The following is a 6,955-nucleotide window of genomic DNA, read 5'->3' on the forward strand; positions in this document are numbered from 1 at the left end:
ATGGGTAGTCAATGAATTATCCAACTGCTGATTCTTCACAAGCAGTGTGTATGTCCTGGTGACCACTGAAATTGTAATAATTTTAATAATGCTTTGCACTGAATGTCCCTCCCTCCCTTAGCCTGATCCTGCTGGAGGTTTCTTCCTGTTAAAAGAGTTTTTCCTTCCCACTGTCAGCAAGCGTTTGCTCATCCAGGGCCATTTGATTGTTTGGGTTTTTTCTCTGTCATTGTAGGGTCTTATATATGCTTAGAGAGAAACCCATATCTGTCCTTCTCATGATTAAAGCCAGTCCTGTAACCTGCATAGCATTAGGAATCCCCCTTGGATGGCACAAACATACGCTTTACCCCACATTTAATTTGGTAAAATCTTCTCGCCCTATTATCCCTTTTATAGAGGAACTCTGATAATAAATTATGTAAAAGAAGAACTTTTTGCCTTCATGTTCCTGCCCGCATGGGGACAGTTTCACAAAGACATTTTTATAGTTTCAGACTGCTCAAAACTTTGCTAATGCAAGTTAGGCACTTTCACAGTTCATTTAAATGTACTTGAGCTAATTAGTGCTAGGCAGCAACCTCCTCTGGCTCATTTGCCACTTTTTATATTTTAGAATTCCCGCTATGTAAATGAAATGAATTCTATAAGGTGTACATAATTAGGGGCGTGGCTTTTTGAGTGACATTTAACTAATACCAACAGTTATTTACAGCTGTTGGTATCAAGCAGGTGTTTGATCCACCACTTTCATCAGCTAAGTTAAATCTAACCTTTAGTTCATCTCCTGCGACTGAATTAATGGTATATTATTAGCCGTAGCTGCTTTATACTTCATGTTAGCGATGTACATTCTAATCTGAGACGGTGTGAAGGATTTTTCTTCTTGTCCATTCCCCCAATCATTAAGTCTGATTGCTCCCAGATTTGGAATAAAACAGGAAGTGAATGATGCTCCCAAATTAAGTCATGTTTCCTCTGTAAAACTGGAATATTATAATTGTGCAAGAGTAGCCGTGAGATAAATGTGTTCTTCGCACTTCAATTTTGATTTGGCTCAAATGCATTCTTGCTAACAGTTTCCTCCAACAGGATGGTTATTTGAAGCCGTGATATCTCCAGTGTCTGCTACAAGTGCTACAGGGTGTACTGAGCTACTGTATGAATATATCATGCAAATATATGCCGATAGAACAAGACACTGATTTCAGCGGTATTCGTTTTGTGGAACAAAGTCCACATTCTCAAAAATGCCACAGTGGATGAAAGTGTGAATACATCATGAAACTAATCTATGCATGTGAATGAAGTAAGCATATCCACTAACTCTGTGTTGGTTTGACAAGCACTTCCTTCCTGGTTGCCTGTGTAAATCGGTCTCCTATTGGCTGGTGTGAATCACTGGTGCACAACAGCAGTCATTGCCCAGTCATAGCCCTGCGAAGTAATTTCTGTCTACACCAGGCTTTAATGGTTTGGCCTTGGGCTTGTCAGAACCATTGGGCATACAAGTTTGATGTGATAATTCCCAGGCAGTGAACTTGAAGCTCCGTGTATGGCCCCATGTCTCTGCATCACTGCACCTCCCTCTCCACAGTCTGTTAGCTGGGCTCACTTGGGAGCACACTACGCTTGTGTACGTAGCTTTCAGGTTTTGTGCCTCTGCTTGTGCGCATCTGTGCATTCTGGAGAGTTGATGATGGTGAATACAAGATTAGCAGTTCATATGTGTGCTTCTCTAAGTGTGTGGGTGTGGGTGGGTGGGTGTGAAACAAATACTGCAATACTGTCCTGTGCTAAGATCTTGGTTTGATATCATCCCAGGGCTTAAGTGCAAGAGTGTGTCGAGACAGAGTTACGGCCACACCTGTGGGAGATGTTCAAGATGAGAATAGCTGAAACCCCTGCGCCTTTTTTGAAATGTGACTCTGCAGATGAATAGGGGGTAGTGTTGGTGGGGGTGGCGGCGAACCATTTTTCCTTTTGACAGTGTATTCCTGGCTGTATTTAAAAGCGCTGATTTGGTATTCATTGGCCGATTGGAACTTTGAGTCAGACAGCAGAATGCCAGTGGTAATGCCTGGTGTCGGGGGATAACTACAGCGGCTCAGTGCTGTGAAGCAACCAAAGCTCTAGAATACACTAAAGCATCTATACACAGTTAGAGCTTATGTGTTTTTACATTAAAAGTAAAGAGGATTACTACAATGGTATACACTTCATTAAAGAGTCATGTCTGCTTTAATGTAAATAGGCTGTGGACAATACGTAACAGTCTGGGAGATGTCACTCTCAGACTGCTACTTAGACTGAGGTTGAATTGCCTTGCAAAATGAGATTAGATAGGTAACTGTGAAATTGAGGAAGAAAATAATGGGACCCAAAACAGCCAAGATCTAGATCTAAAGTAACAGAGGTAGTTGGCATGCCAAAAATAACAAATAAGCACACAGAAAGGAAAAAACCCCACAGGTATCACAGGAAAACTAAACATGGCAACCCAGTAGACTGAGGAACACATCTTGTCATGACCAGAAAATTAACAGAAAATGAACCCAAATTCATAACTGCTTAGTATTCCTGCTATCTCATTCCAGTGATATTGTTATTGCCCTGAGCAAATGGCCATCTGTTGGAGAAAAAACTCCATCCAGCAGCATGCAAGTTGTTGAGGCATCAGAGTTTTCATTCTCTGACAGTGCTGCTGTGTTGAGGGAGGCAGGCAGTTGGTTATTAGGAGAAATTCCAGCCCAGGGAAATCAGCGAGTTAAAGCTGAAGGCGGCAGAGATGTTCATTTGTTATTCAGCTCAGGATCAAGACAGTGGTACAGATCTGAATCTATCCTAAGGAATGTGTAATACTGATACATGCAAACAGTATGCAAGCGTGCATGCAGTGACAGGTCTGCCAAATCCAGCTCATGCCACTAAAGACAAATAATGGTTACCGAGAGCCAGTCTGACAGAACAGGAATTATGAGTTCTATAGACACAGACAGGGAGGTATTATCAACACAGACACAGAGGCAGGGTATTATCAAAGCCTGTAGAACGTCTCTGGTGTCTTACTGCAGAGTTCAGACGATGCCACAAGTTCCTCTTTAGTGCCTCTCCTGAACACATTAAAATCTTTTAAGAAGGAACTGTTTATTTAAATGGTTTTGCCTTATATGTTACTTTGCAATTTGTCAAAATATTCCAGCTACTTAAACTGAACTAAATAAAATTAGCACTGTATGTATGTGCTACGCAAAACAGTATAACTACAAGATAATTAGAAAGCACCTTTATGAAGTGTTAATTTAATTAGCCCATTACAAATTATAGCACAATTGTCAAACTTTTGCTGACTGCTATTTTAATTATAGCTGGTTTCAGCCAACGTGCAGTGATCCCCAGCAAATTACATATCCCCTTTCTGTCTCAGTGTGCTTTCCCCATCTATTTTCTGGGTCCATAATAGCCATGGGAGATTAATTGTGTCTTTTAGCCTCACTGACTGCCAAGAGTGATGTGGGGAAAAGGCATTCACATGACTGGGAAAATTGGACCATTTAGCTTCCTAACATGGTTCATATACCTTCTCCATCCTCCCAGCTAATTACAGTCCTCTTATTAACCCAAATGGAGTTGGGCATCAAAATATGACCACCGTCCTCTATTAGACAGCTTTGACTCTACCGCATGGAAGAACTGATAATGTCTGAGTTGGGTCAGTTAAGTATTTGAACATCTGTCTTCATGTGTTTGTGCGCATGTATAAGTGTGACCCACTGTCCTGTGGATTGAGGCCATTTCTGGCACAGAAAATGCAAGCTATGTTTGTTCAACTACGGCTCAGCCAGCTATGATCATTGGGGAAAAAAGAAAAGAAAAAGAGGTTTTTCTCATCCACTTACACTGGCAACAAACTCCCAAAGCCTACTTCATAGGATGCCTTGTTCAGCACCCAGTACATATGCAGTCTCATGCCATGATTTACTCATGAAATTCTTTCTTTTCAGTCTTTTTAAATAAAACACATATTTACTGGATTTGTAACTAAATCTTAAAACCATGGTGCACAAGAAAACTGCAAAATTAGGACACTTTCGCAAGCAAATTACAATATGAGTATTGGAACGTCCATCCATCCATCCATCCATCCATCCATCCTCTGCTGATTATCTACTGTGAAAAAAAAAGGCAACAAATTTAGAAGCAGGATATTTGTCTCTGTGGGGGAAAAAATCCAGGTAAACAAGTAAAAGTTGTCCCTTTTGAAATGTGTTTGTTGCACAACAAGGCCCATCTTTTACATGAACTTTGAAGGGAAAGACTTCGTTTCTGGCTCGCATTGCTATTGTTTCACCATCACTTGCTGGGTAGTTGCCCAGTGTTTGCAAATAATTCTGCATCCAAACAATGGAGGAATGTGGCAATCTGCTAGCAACAAAAGCAAGGTTGGATGAGGTTTTTGGGGCAGTGCCACTTTGTGACTGATTTCACCTGACACTACCACCAACCAGCAATCTATCAACCGGAAAATACACAGTTTACCCTGGCAATCTGTGGTTATCACGTACCAGTCTCTAGATCTGTGTACCTGAGGCCTAATGTAGCTTCATATATTGCCTTTACATAAGCAATTAAGCCGTCTTAAAGGCACTGTGTGTTTAAATAAATAGATTTTTCCCTCTCTTGGTTAAAATGTTTGAAATTTTGGGAAATAATGATAACTTGCTTTCTTGTGAAGAGTGAGATGAAAAGGTTAATACCCTCTCACTACTGTTAAATCACCAGTTGTTATTTTTTGCAAGCATAAGTGAGAAACAACCAGGCGTTTTCTGACTAAATGTAAAAAAAAGGAAAAATAAAGTTTCCACCAGCAGCTCTAAGAATCACTAATTAAGAAGTATATTATTTAGAAACACGTGAATATTGTCATCACTCTGCAGTTGGCAGGCAACCAGTGGATTAACTAGTCCAGCATATAATACTTTGTGAAATTAGCTACACTAAGATGTATTCAGTTTAAAATTTGGACATTAATCAAACCAAACCACCTGCTGTGTCTAACTCTGCAGGTCACGTAAGTATGCGAGTGGTAGTCACCTTCTCATCTAACACTGGGTAAGAAAGCAAATAAGTGCTATTTCCCAAATCATGTACTCAAGTATTCCTTCAAAAGTCTCCTTGTGGATATAAAATAAATGGCTCTCTATGTCCGTTAAGGTGTCAAAGCTGGTGGGGTCTTTGGACCACTGGGACTGAAATGAGCTCTCCCATACTGGCTCCACTGTTACTCACTCAGGAGGCTCTGCTAATTAATCAGTTGCTTGGCAACATCTGGCAGGGACATGATTTATGGCAAACAGCCTAAACACTTGTTATACTGAGACAGGAATGGGTGGAAGTTGAGTCACTGTGCAGCCCATCAGGCCCTTGCACAGGATAAATATCTGGCAGCATAATTTGGCTGGAGAACATTTGAGTTTAGGCTTTACATATTTAGGCCTCTTCCTGTGGATTTGAACAGATGATTTGGTTTGTATTGTAAACGAACACAATACCCTGAAGGATCTTTCAGCTGAAGTCGTATTTACATTTTTTTTCCACCAGCATCACTTCATCAGATCACTCACTGCGTGCCAGTTGTGGTTAAATGAACAGCATGCAAAACATTTCTGTTAGTACAGCTGATATAAATTCCGGCTTTGTGGCTTTACAAGTGTTTCCCTCACATCCTCATTAATAGCGTCATATTCAAACAAAGCTTAACTACAAAGCAGAGATTTCCAGAGGGTACCCCCAATTATCACCAACCTGCGTCCTGCTTCCTTCCCAAATCCTCGTGTTCTTGTACCTGCAGGGACATGGCAGCCATCCAGGGAAACTTGCTGTCTCACATTTTTCAGACTGCTTCCATGGCATCTGTCTCTTTGAACAAGCAAAACAAAACAAAAACAGAGATAGACCGTGTCCTCTGCTTGACACTCATTCCACAAAATAGGCTGTTTTGACATCTGTATCACCCCAGAGAGACCTTTGGTTCTTATTCTTATGTTTAACCTGGTGTGTGTCAGGGAGTTTAACACATTTTATTCTTTAATGTACAGCTGTAGTCAGAACTTTACACACAATCATGGGTGTAATTTCAGGGTTTTAATGATTTCTTTTACTGTTCTTTTCCAGGGTGGAATGATTTTGCAGAACACTTCTTTAAATACTTAAAAACAAAATAAGAATAGGGTGCACAAGTTTTAATTTATTTTGGATTTTCTATAACCTACACAGGGTCAAAAGTATATATAGGACCCTATATTTGGATAAATGTCCATTAGAAAGTTACACCTTGACAAGTCACTTTTGGCAGACATCAACACCATTCTGCCATAATTTGTCTGGATATTTTATCACTGTTCTTGGCAACACTGGTAGAGAATTTTTAAATTGGTTAGTTTCCCAACACACACCAGGCTTTTAGGCGTATGCCATCACAGAAGCCTAATAGCAAACAATTCCAGGATCATCAGTTCAAACAGTTGTACATAAGTACAAGTTATTCAGATGTGTCACTACCAAGGTCTCAAAGAAGACCCTAACTATGACTATCAGAAAAGAGGGAATTGGTTAGGACAGGGGTGTCCAACCCCAGGGCTCAAGGGCCGGTGTCCTGCAGGTTTTAGATCTCACCCTGGGTCAACACATCGGGATCAAATGATTAGTTCATTAACAGGCCTCTGGAGAACTTCAAGACATGTTGAGGAGGTAATTTAGCCATTTAAATCAGCTGTGTTGGATCAAGGACACATCTAAAACCTGCAGGACACCTGCTCTTGAGGCCTGGAGTTGGACACCCGTGGGTTAGGATGTTCAGGGACAACTCAGGAACCACTAAGGTTCAAGCCTGCCATGAAAATTGACATTTGAAATTGGTTGACTGAAATTTGAATCTGCCCACACGGTCAAGCCA

Source organism: Mchenga conophoros, linkage group LG7 (genome assembly GCF_057382185.1).
Source record: "Mchenga conophoros isolate Kocher_MC1m ecotype Shallow Benthic linkage group LG7, M_conophoros_male_GT1.1, whole genome shotgun sequence".
Classification (NCBI taxonomy): domain Eukaryota; kingdom Metazoa; phylum Chordata; class Actinopteri; order Cichliformes; family Cichlidae; genus Mchenga; species Mchenga conophoros.